This window comes from Microcaecilia unicolor, chromosome 2 (genome assembly GCF_901765095.1).
Source record: "Microcaecilia unicolor chromosome 2, aMicUni1.1, whole genome shotgun sequence".
NCBI classification, from domain to species: Eukaryota; Metazoa; Chordata; class Amphibia; order Gymnophiona; family Siphonopidae; genus Microcaecilia; species Microcaecilia unicolor.
In genome coordinates this window covers 79,809,701-79,822,939 of record NC_044032.1, presented here as the reverse complement: position 1 = coordinate 79,822,939, position 13,239 = coordinate 79,809,701, and positions in this window count along the sequence as shown.

Sequence of the window (13,239 nt, the reverse complement as noted above, 5' to 3'; positions counted from 1 at the left end):
AAAATCAAAATTGGCGCATGTCCATTTTGGGAATGAGACCTTACCACCAGCCATTGACCTAGCGGTAAAGACTCATTGCAGTAACCAGGTGGTAATGACCTATGCGCGTCAAATGCCACTTGGCATGCGTCCGATACACACATCCGAAAATAAAAATTATTTTTCGGACATGCGTATCGGATGCGTGCCAAAAATGAAATAACCGCAAGAGCCACACGGTAGCCAGGTGATAACTCCAATTTGACACACATTTGGCATGCATAGATGCTTACGTGGCTTAGTAAAAGGGCTCCTCAATGCAGATGACTACATTTAGATACAGTTATGCACTAAGGTGCCCTTTTACTAAGCCACGTAAGCGTCTACATGCGCCCAATGCGTGCCAAAATGGAGTTACCGCCCGACTACCACATGGCTCTTGCGGTAATTTCATTTTTGCCACGTGTCCAATACGCACATCTGAAAAATATATTTTTATTTTTGGGCACGCGTAACGGAAGCACGCCAAGTGGCATTTGATGTGTGTAAGTCATTACCGCCCTGATTCTTTACCGCTAGGTCAATGGCTGGTGGTAAGGTCTCAGACCCTAAATGGACACACGGCAATTCTGATTTTGCTGCATGTCCATTTTCGGCAAAAAAGGGCCTTTTTTACAGGCGCGCTGAAAAATGGATCGGCGTGCACCCAAAACTTGCGCCTACACTACCGCAAGCCATTTTTCAGAGTGCCTTAGTAAAGGACTTGCATGCCCCCTAGTCCTACTATTTTTGGAAAGAGTAAACAAGCAATTCACATCTACTCGTTCCACTCCACTCATTATTTTATATACCTGTATGATATCTCCCCTCAGCTGTCTTTTCTCCAAGCTGAAGAATCCGAGCCATTTCAGCCTTTCCTCATAGAGAAGTCATCCCATCCCCTTTATCATTTTCGTTGCCCTTCTCTGTTCCTTTTCTAATTCCATTATATCTTTTTTGAGATGCAGTGACCAGAATTGCACACAATATTCAAGCTGCAGTCACACCATGGATCGATACAAAGGCATTATAACATCCTTGTTTTTATTTTCCATTCCTTTCCTAATAATACCTAACATTCTATTTGCTTTCTATGCCGCTGCAGCATACTGAGCAGAGGGTTTCAAAGTGTCATCAACAATGATTCCTAGATCCTTTTCCTGATTGGTGACTCCTAACGCGAAACCTAGCATCATGTAGCTATAATTCGGGTTCCTCTTTCCCAAATGCATCACTTTGCAGTTGCTCACATTAAATGTCATCTGTCATTTAGATGCCCAGTCTCCCAGTCTCGTAAGGTTGTCTTACAATTTTTCACAATCCTCTTGCGATTTATCAACTTTGAATAACATTTGGGCTCATTTTTGAAACAGAAGGATGCCCATCTTTCGACATAAATCAGAAGATGGACGTCCTTCTCGCAGGGTCGTCCAAATCGGTATAATCGAAAGCCGATTTTGGACATCCCCAACTGCACTCCGTCGCAGGGATGGCCAAAGTTCAAGGGGGCGTGTTGGAGGCGTAGCAAAGGCGGGACTTGGACATACCTAACACTTGGACGTCCTTGACACATAATCGAAAAAAAGAAGGATGTCCCTGACGAACACTTGAACGTTTTCACCCGGACCTGTTTTTCTTACGACTAAGGCACAAAAACATGGCCGAACTGACCAGATGACCACCGGAGAGAATCGGGGATGACCTCCCATTACTCCCCCAGTGGTCACTAACCCCCTCCCACCCTCAAAAAATCTTTTAAATATGTCATGCCACCCTCTATGCCAGTCTCAGATGTCATACTTGGATCCATGACAGTAGAATGCAGGTCCCTGGAGCAGTTTTAGTGGGTGAGTGCACTTCAGACAGGCGGACCCAGGCCCATCCCCCCCACCTGATATGTTTGTAGAAGAAACAGCGAGCCCTCCAAAACCCACCAGAAACCCACTGTACCCACATCTAGGTGCCCCCCTTCACCTGTAAGGGCTATGGCAGTGGTGTATAGTTGGGGGGGTGGGGTTGAGGGCTCAGCACACAAAGTAAGGGAGCTATGTACCTGGGAGCAATTTATGAAGTCCACTGTAGTGCCCCCTAGGGTGCCCGGTTGGTGTCCTGGCACGTCAGGGGGACCAGTGTACTACATATGCTGGCTCCTCCCACGACCAAATGGCTTGCATTTGGTCGTTTCTGAGATGGACGTCCTTGGTTTTGAAAATCACTGAAAATCAGAAATGACCATGTTTAGGGATGTCTATCTCTAAGGATCACCAAATTTAAGGATTTGGACGTCCCCGATGGTATTTTCGAAACGAAAGATGGACGTCCATCTTGTTTCGAAAATATGGGTTTCCCGCCCCTGGATTGGAATTTTTTGCAAGGACGTCCAAATCAAAACATGTCATTGGCAAATTTAATTACCTCACTAGTTATTCCCATATCTAGATCATTTATAAATATGTTAAAATTTTACTGTGGGTCTCTTTCTTATTTTTTTCAGATTAAAAAAGCAAACTATAGAAATATAATCAGGTATCATTCCCATACAAAAACCATATTAAGGGGCGTAGGCATCTATGTTGGCTACTGTTACAATGTGTTATTTTACCAGTAACTCAAGCTATTTTAGCCCAGGTCTCCATTTTATGCAATGAGACTTAATTGCTAATAGCTGAGGTTAACAGTAAAATAACACATCTTAACAGTAGTTCACGTACATAACTTCCCCTCAGCTCACTGTTCAGCTGTTCTACAAATGTGGACCACATGGAGGGGCATAATCAAACGGGGCCAGCCATATATATGGGCGGCCATCTCTAAGGCCGGCCCCGTAAAGCGGCATACCCGACCGTATTATCGAAACAAGATGGCCGGCCATCTTTCGTTTCGATAATACGGTCGGGGCCGGCCAAATCTCAACATTTGGGCCGGCGTTAGAGATGGCCAGTGTTAGAGATTACCGCCATTGGTTTTTGCCAATAATGGAAACTAATGGCGGCCATCTCAAACCTGGCCAAATCCAAGCCATTTGGTTGTGGGAGGAGCCAGCATTTATAGTGCAGTGGTCACATGCCAGGACACCAACTGGGCACCCTAGATGGTACTGCAGTGGACTTCACAAATTGCTCCCAGGTGCATAGCTCCCTTACCTTGGGTGCGGAGCCCTCCAACCCCCCCCAAACCCACTACCCACAACTGTACAACAATACCATAGCCCTTATGGGTGAAGGGGGGCACCTACATGTGGGTACAGTGGGTTTCAGGTGGGTTTTGGAGGGCTCACATTTACTACCACAAGTGTAACAGGTGGGGGGGGGGGATGGGCCTAGGTCCACCTGCCTGAAGTCCAGTGCTGCACCCACTAAAACCGCTCCAGGGACCTGCATACTGCTGTCTTGGAGCGGGGTATAACATTTGAGGCTGGCACAAAAATGTTTAAATTTATTTTTTGGGTGGGAGGGGGTTGGTGACCACTGGGGGAGTAAGGGGAGGTGATCCCCGATTCCCTCCGGTGGTCATCTGGTCAGTTGGGGCACTTTTTTGAGGCTTGGTCATAAAAATAAATGGACCAAGTGAAGCCGGCCAAGTGCTCATCAGAGCTGGCCTTCTTTTTTCCATTATCAGCCAAAGCCAGCCATCTCGTAACCACGCCCCCATCCCGCCTTCCGTACCCTGCCGAAATGCTCCCTTTAACTTTGGACGGCCCTGCGACGAAAAGCAGTTGAAGCCGGCCAAAATCGGCTTTCAATTATATCGATTTGGCCTGGTTTAGGAGATGGACGGCCATCTCCCGATTTGTGTCGGAAGATGGCCGGCCTTCTCTTTCAAAAATAAGCAGGATAATGAGCAAGAAAGAGAAAAAAATTAATAAAGAAATAAACCTTGGGGAGTTACCTCCCTTCTTAATCCAGCTGGAAACATTACAATCACCTTTCTACAAACTTCTACTGTTGATGGATAACATCGCGCTCTGGAAACTTCTTTTGCTAACAAAATGTTTTCTAACAGAGAAGGTTCTTCAACATAAATATAATTTAGTTCCTGAAATTTGACCAGGCATTTGCATGGGAACTTCATATAAAAAGTTGCCCCCAACGCACTGTCTTACTCCTTAAGCCAAGAAAAGCTTTAGATATTAGCTGCTTGGCTGTAGCCACAACATGAAAATATTTGCAATTTTTGACCATAAAAAGACAATCTTTTTTTTTTAATAAGCATTCAACACAGCTATTTTATCTAATTTGAAAACAAAAGACAGCAACAAGGTGACTGTTTCTCTTTTTTTAGCATTGTTATGATTCTATTAGTGGTATGATTTTTATTTGTTATGAAGTGGGGGTTTATGATGATTTCTTGCTTTATATTTGTAAGTGAATATTTTATGATATGTGGCATACAAAATGGTTTTAAATAAATACATAATTCTAATTGAGACACTAAGGGCCCCGTTTACTAAGCCACACTAGAGGTGTGTTAGTGCTTTTAGCGCATGCTAACCATTAGCATGCGCTAATTGTGTAGGCACCCACAATATTCCTATGGGCACCTACACAGCACACACTAATTTTGTGCACACGCTAAAAACGCTAGCGCACCTTAGTAAAGAAAGTCCTAATGTAGTGTGTCTTTTGGTGTTGTCCTACCTACACTACTACGTAGCACCTTTTTATTTTTTTGGGGGGGGGGGCATTTTTCAGTAGCCTGTGATATTGCAAAAATAGGCACACATTTTAATACTATAAAGGCCATTTCCTTTTGAAAATTAACAAGGTCCATATGTACAAACTGGCTGTACACATTTGCTTCTGCTCCTTCTGTGGGTGGCCAATTGGGGTAAAACAGCATTCATCGTTTTGAAAATCCAAATCTATGCATGCCATTTTCCTTGTCCAGGAGCACCTCTTTTTAATAATGAAAGTAAGTGCATTGTGGAAACCAACACGTGCTTTTTTTTATTGTGAGAGGGTCAATTTTCAACCAAGGCAATTTACTCAGATAAATATATTTCAGAAATCCCCTCCTAACATGCATACAGAATTAAGAATATAAGAACATAATCATTGCCATACTGAGACAGATCGAAGGTCCATCAAGCCCAGTATTCTGTTTCCAAAAGTGGCCAATCCAGGTCACAATTACCCAAAACAAACTGGAGAAAATATTTCTTCACTCAACATGTAATTAAACTCTGGAATTCATTTTGCCAGAGAGTGTGGTAAAAGCAGTTAGCTTAGCAGGGTTTAAAATGATTTAGGATAATTTCCTAAAAGAAAAGTCCATAAGCCATTATTAAGATGGACTTGGGAAAAACCACTGCTTATTCCTAGCATAAGCAGCATAAAATCTGTTTTACTGTTTTAGGATCTTGACAGGTACTTATGACCTGGATTGACCACTGTTGGAAACAGGATACTGGGCTTGATGAACATTTGGTCTGTCCCAGCATGGCAATGCTTATGTTCTTATGTAACAAGACAAAACAGACATTTAAATATGAAATATTGACAAGAAATCCTCTCCACAAAACCTTTTACTCTACCCTGGACCGTCACAGACAAATTTTCATGTGTCAAAAGTGGGCAGTGTATTCTCTCCTTGGCTCAGAATTCCGCAATAAGCTTGTTAGCATACATTTTAAATGCAACCTGTGCTATGTCCTTCCACACAATGCCCAATTCCTCTGTGCATTGCTCAGTACATACAGCCTTTCAGCCTGCATCTGCTTTCTGCATCAGTCCCAAAGTGCTCTTTGTGAGTTCTTGTGGCTCTTTCCCCTTCCCTGGGTTGTATTTCTTTTATCTCTTCTGGATTTCTTATATGACTGTCAGCTGTGGGGGGATGATATTTTTTTTCATGTTGTAACCTTTGATTTTAATGTACTTGTACAAGTGATATATTGTCTTTCTGGGATACATCCAAAGCAGTTTATATATAAGTACTTTCTCACTTTCCCTAGTGAGTTCATAATCTACGGGGTTTTTTTGTACCTGAGGAAATGGAGCGTTGAGTAATTTGGCTACTGTCACAAGGAGCTGACATGGAAATCAAACCCAGGTCCTCAGGCTCACAGCCCCACTAGGCTCCTTTTTCACTCTACATATCTGCTTGCAATGCTGTGATCAGAGCTGTACATGAGTCTGCTGTTTTTGTAGCAAGAAATATGATCTTTGTTGCCTCATCTGTGTTGCAGGCACAAAACCCGTTTCACAACTAAGTCTTTCTACTCATGGTAGTTCTGATCTTGATTCTCTTCTGACATCATGTCTTATAGCCATATTCTGGAATTTTCTAGACAGGCTAGCTACTTGAGTTTTACTTCCAGATCTGATGTTTAGATTGATAATCCTAACAGGTCCGTGCCAATGGTCTCTGGTGCCCCCCTGCAGACTATCAGTTGGCGCCCCCCCCCCCCCCCCCGGTTTGGCACAAGATGCAAAGGAAATAGGAGCTGAAAGATGGAGTGCAGATCTTTTCAAGAAGGCATACCATAATCATCTATCTTAAACACTAAATAATAACACTACACAGGATCTATCCCTCCACATCTTCAAATCCTTGCTTAAAGCCCACCTCTTCAATGTTGCTTTCGGCACCTAACCATTGGACTAACCAGGAAACCCAGATTGCCCCAATTTGATTGACTGCATTCTTGTCCCTTAAGATTGTAAGCTCCTTAAAGCAGGGACTGTCATTCTTTGTTAACTTGTACAGCGCTGCATAACCATAGTAGTGCTTTAGAAATGTTAAATAGTAGTAGTACTATACAAAACCGAAAGCCTATCACATGATTAATTACCCTCCTTGCTACCTATATTTAAGCACTACCACTTCAAACCTCATGTCGAATAGAATCTTTCTATAGCAGATGACTACTACTTATCATTTACAATCCATTTTATTACTCATCAGCTTATCTTCCTTGTTCCTTTCCTCCTGCCTTGGTCTCCCCTCCTCCCCCCCCCACACAGAAATTTCCTCCTTGTTTTTCCTATCTTCCTCTTTGCCTTTCTGTTCCATCAGTTCTTATTTTCCTTTCCTGCCCTTACTCTCCCCTCCTTCGTTCCTCCCTGATTCTAGCTTGTTCTCTCTCCCCCCCCCCCCCACAGAAATTTCCTTGCCTGCCTTGTCTTTCTTTTCTTCTTCCCCAGCTGGCCTGGTGGTTACAGTTCCCCCACCCAACCTGCAGCCTCAAATGTACTTAAAGTAGGCCCACCACACCATGCCAGCCAGCAGCCATTATAATGAAAAATACAACAACAAGGGCAGGCAAAACCTTACCAATGATGTCCAGTCCACGCCACTGCCACAGAACAGCAGCAGATCCAAGCAGTGCGGTGCCGGCTCTCCTCTCCTCTCTCCTGCAGGGCAGCACTAACGCGGCGTCGGCACTCGGCTCGGCAACACCCCCCCCAAGTCCTCCAGAGTTGGACTGCCTGCGAGGCTCCAGGCGCGTGTGTTGAAGAGCTGGGGGGCGGTGCTAACAGTCACGAATGGAATGAGGCAGCGCTGCGCACGGGAAGGCAGCAATCAGACCAGCAGCAGCGCGTGCGCATATAGGCGCCAACGCGACTACGCGAGAGAGGTGAAGTTTAAATTTATATTTTTTAATTGACTCGGGCGGCGGCGCCCGTGAAAGGCAGGCGCCCCCCTGCCATGCTTACCCTGCTGAGTGGGTTAGCACGGCCCTGAATCCTAACAGTACGTCTTATGATGTGGCGTTGTTTCCTGTAAGATTAGAAGCTTGTTTTATTGCCTTGTTATTTTGTAAAGTCCAAGATTCTCAGTGTCTCATTGTTTTCTTTTATTGCATGCCTTTCTCTACCTCTTGCTCGACTCTTTTCTCATGCAGCATGGAGGTCTTTTACAAAGCGGCGGCAAGCCCAACGCAGCCACTGGAGGTAGTTCTGGGTCGCTCTTGTGCCATTTCCGACGCTCCATATATTTTAATTTTTTTTCTAGCACGGTGGTAATTGTACAACGCCGCACACTGCCCGGTTACTGCTTGGTTACTGCGGGAGCCATTACCTGTAAGTGCTCCCCACCATATGGCCACACGGTAAGAGTTATCTTACCGTGTGGCCATATGGCGGGGAGCACTTACCGGTAATGGCTCCCGCAGTAACCAAGCCGTGTGGCCATTTTACCCGCTGCGGTAAAAAGGGCCCTGGTGAGTGGGAAAAATGGCCCCAACTGCTACTGTGGGGCCCTTTTTTCCACAGCTTAATAAAAGGACCCCTATAAGATCTGATGTAGGCAGGGCTCATGCTGTAGCCATTGTAAGCTAGTGTTCAATGACAGCTTAATGTTCTTCCATAATACATTTAATTTGCCTATCTTGTCTATGGATTGACAGCCTTGTGTTTGGGATGGGGGCAGGAATTCCAGAAATAACCCATACTACCAAGAAGCAGGCAGACAGACAACATGATGGCAGATAAAGGCCAAATTGCTCATCCAGTCCCCATCCACAGCATCCATTATCTCCTCTTCTCCCTAAGAGATCCCATTTGCTTGTCCCACGCTTTCTTGAATTCAGATACAGTCTTTGTCTCACATTCTCCACCAGGACAGCACCAAGAGCCACAGGAATAATAAAAGCATTCTGTGACACACGATTGTGTTAGTTCTTTTCTGTTCAGTTCTATGGAATGCATATGGATTTTGTCATCCATCATTTCTATGTTTCTATGTATACTTGTGGTAGCTGGACCCCGCGTGAACCCCCTATTCTGGCAAGGCAGATTTGTGGGGTTACTGAAGAATTTTTGTATTTTATAGAGTCCCAAGGAGCGGGGGGAGGAGGGGGAGACTCTGTTTCAAAGGCCCTTCTTTGACAACTTAGTCAGAAGTCTGTGTGACATACCACACTATTTTTTTATTCTGTCAACTCAAGAACAACTCCACACCACACATACACAAGTAGAGTGAAACCTTCCTTACTGAAAGAACAACAGTTGGTAACCATTTGATTCTTCAAACTAAGAGCTAAAGCAGTCTTTACAATTCTCCATTAATTAGTGAAGTAACTAATTTACTATTACTTTCTAGTGGTTATTTTCTACATTCCACCACTCACTCCAACAAATATAGGTCCCTACTTACAATTTCATTGGTACCTCAAGTCCTTTTACCACTAAACTCTCCTCCTCCTTCTATAGTTTAACTTCAGATCATGCACATGTCTCCCACTTTCTTATGTTGCTCTGGTCTTTACAATGGCTCTTGGAGGAGGATTCATCTTTCCTCAGACCACAGCTGGGATAGTCCTTCTATACAGGTTCTTGTCCCCTTGCTATCTGAGGGATCTTTGCTACATTGCAGTGCAGGAAAACTCTTGGGATAGCCTCCAGCCTGTCACATCCCTCACCTGTTCACTGTGGTCTCCAGCAGCATTCCATGTCAATAAGGATCTGATTACTTCCTGGAAACCAAGCACTTCCTTTATAGCCCTGGAAAAGGACGCTGGCAGATGTCATCACTTCCTGTCAGGTAGTATATAAGGAAATTCCTGACTCCCAGCCAGTATCTTTGCAACAGGTCTCCTAGAGTTGTCTAGTATGTGTTGCAGCCTTGTTGCAGTTTGTCTCCTGTTCCTGCCTGTGACTTGTTCTAGCCCTGCTCCTGCTCCATGTTCCAGCCTTGTTCCTGGCCTGATTCCTACCTTGTTCCAGCCCAGCCTTCCAGCTCCAGCTCTGATTTCATGCTCCAGCCCTGTCTACCAGCTCCAGCCCCTGTCTTCAAGCTTCAGTCCTATCTAAAAGCTCTAGTCCTGTCTTCAAGCTCCAGCCTTGCCCAGCTGTCTAGCCCGCCACCAGTCAGTGCCTAGCCATCCCTCAGGTTGGCTAGGTAGCATCAACTCGACAGCAGCCCAAGGGCTCACCCCAAGTCATGACACAGATGCCTTGTTCCTGGCTCCTCACTTGGGTTCTTCTCCTTATAGAAAGCCTAGCTAGAAATTTCCTAGGGGCATAATATATTACAATACTTCAGGGTAGAGCTACTCCTGAAAAGGCAAGTGAGGAAAGCATTATCTCCTGTTGCTAGGAACTATAAAGGCAATTCTATAAACTGGTGTCTAGACTTGCATGTATCAGAGGCACAAATAATTGACAGTTACTGCCTATTCAATAAAGTGCTACCAAGTGCCATAGTACATAACTGCAAGGGAGCATACATGTGGGCAGAGCATGGGCAGACCCTTGGTGTGTTGCCAAGGAACACACACAACTTATAGAATAAGTACATAAGTACATAAGTACATAAGTAGTGCCATACTGGGAAAGACCAAAGGTCCATCTAGCCCAGCATCCTGTCACCGACAGTGGCCAATCCAGGTCAAGGGCACCTGGCACGCTCCCCAAACGTAAAAACATTCCAGACAAGTTATACCTAAAAATGCGGAATTTTTCCAAGTCCATTTAATAGCGGTCTATGGACTTGTCCTTTAGGAATCTATCTAACCCCTTTTTAAACTCCGTCAAGCTAACCGCCCGTACCACGTTCTCCGGCAACGAATTCCAGAGTCTAATTACACGTTGGGTGAAGAAAACTTTTCTCCGATTCGTTTTAAATTTACCACACTGTAGCTTCAACTCATGCCCTCTAGTCCTAGTATTTTTGGATAGCGTGAACAGTCGCTTCACATCCACCTGATCCATTCCACTCATTATTTTATACACTTCTATCATATCTCCCCTCAGCCGTCTCTTCTCCAAGCTGAAAAGCCCTAGCCTTCTCAGCCTCTCTTCATAGGAAAGTCGTCCCATCCCCACTATCATTTTCGTCGCCCTTCGCTGTACCTTTTCCAATTCTACTATATCTTTTTTGAGATACGGAGACCAGTACTGAACACAATACTCCAGGTGCGGTCGCACCATGGAGCGATACAACGGCATTATAACATCCGCACACCTGGACTCCATACCCTTCCTAATAACACCCAACATTCTATTCGCTTTCCTAGCCGCAGCAGCACACTGAGCAGAAGGTTTCAGCGTATCATCGACGACGACACCCAGATCCCTTTCTTGATCCGTAACTCCTAACGCGGAACCTTGCAAGACGTAGCTATAATTCGGGTTCCTCTTACCCACATGCATCACTTTGCACTTGTCAACATTGAACTTCATCTGCCACTTGCACGCCCATTCTCCCAGTCTCGCAAGGTCCTCCTGTAATCGTTCACATTCCTCCTGCGACTTGACGACCCTGAATAATTTTGTGTCATCGGCGAATTTAATTACCTCACTAGTTATTCCCATCTCTAGGTCATTTATAAATACATTAAAAAGCAACGGACCCAGCACAGACCCCTGCGGGACCCCACTAACTACCCTCCTCCACTGAGAATACTGGCCACGCAATCCTACTCTCTGCTTCCTATCTTTCAACCAGTTCTTAATCCATAATAATACCCTACCTCCGATTCCATGGCTCTGCAATTTCTTCAGGAGTCTTTCGTGCGGCACTTTGTCAAACGCCTTCTGAAAATCCAGATATACAATATCAACCGGCTCCCCATTGTCCACATGTTTGCTTACCCCCTCAAAAAAATGCATTAGATTGGTGAGGCAAGACTTCCCTTCACTAAATCCGTGCTGACTTTGTCTCATCAGTCCATGTTTTTGTATATGCTCTGCAATTTTATTCTTAATAATAGCCTCCACCATCTTGCCCGGCACCGACGTCAGACTCACCGGTCTATAATTTCCCGGATCTCCTCTGGAACCCTTCTTAAAAATCGGAGTAACATTGGCTACCCTCCAGTCTTCCGGTACTACACTCGATTTTAGGGACAGATTGCATATTTCTAACAGTAGCTCCGCAAGTTCATTTTTTAGTTCTATTAATACTCTGGGATGAATACCATCAGGTCCCGGTGATTTACTACTCTTCAGCTTGCTGAACTGACCCATTACATCCTCCAAGGTTACAGAGAATTTGTTTAGTTTCTCCGACTCCCCCGCTTCAAATATTCTTTCCGGCACCGGTGTCCCCCCCAAATCCTCCTCGGTGAAGACCGAAGCAAAGAATTCATTTAATTTCTCCGCTACGGCTTTGTCCTCCTTGATCGCCCCTTTAACACCATTTTCGTCCAGCGGCCCAACCGACTCTTTGGCCGGTTTCCTGCTTTTAATGTATCTAAAAAAATTTTTACTATGTATTTTTGCTTCCAACGCTAATTTCTTCTCAAAGTCCTTTTTTGCCCTCCTTATCTCCGCTTTGCATTTGGCTTGGCATTCCTTATGATCTATCCTGTTACTTTCAGTTGGTTCTCTTCTCCACTTTCTGAAGGATTGTTTTTTGGCTCTAATGATTTCCTTTATCTTACTGTTTAGCCACGCCGGCTGACGTTTAGTCTTTTTTCCCTTTTTTCTAATACGTGGAATATATTTGTCCTGAACCTCCAGGATGGTGTTTTTAAACAGCATCCACGCCTGATGCAAGTTTTTTACTCTGCGAGCTGCTCCTTTCAGTCTTTTTTTCACCATTTTTCTCATTTTGTCGTAATCACCTTTTCTATAGTTAAACGCTAGCGTACTTGATTTCCTAGTTTCACTTCCTTCAATGCCAATATCAAAACCGATCATATTATGATCACTGTTATCAAGCGGCCCTCGTATCGTTACCCCCTGCACTAGATCATGAGCACCACTAAGGACTAAGTCTAGTATTTTTCCTTCTCTTGTCGGCTCCTGAACTAGCTGTTCCATGAAGCTGTCCTTGATTTCATCAAGAAATCTTATGTCCCTTGCGTGTACAGATGTTACATTAACCCAGTCTATATGCGGGTAATTGAAATCCCCCATTATTATTGTGTTGCCCAGTTTGTTTGCGTCCCTGATTTCCTTTAACATTTCCGCATCCGTCTGTTCGTCCTGGCCAGGCGGACGGTAGTACACTCCTATCACTATCCTTTTCCCCTTTGCACATGGAATTTCAATCCACAGTGATTCCAAGGAGTGTTTTGTTTCCTGCAGAATTTTCAATCTATTTGATTCAAGGCTCTTGTTAATATACAATGCTACCCCTCCACCAATCCGATTCACCCTATCACTACGATATAATTTGTACCCCGGTATGACAGTGTCCCACTGGTTATCCTCCTTCCACCAGGTCTCAGAGATGCCTATTATCCATTATTATCCATTACACATATTACTTGGTGAATTTGGACAAACCAGCTTATGTGAGCTATTAACCTGGTGTAAATGGTCACACCTGAAT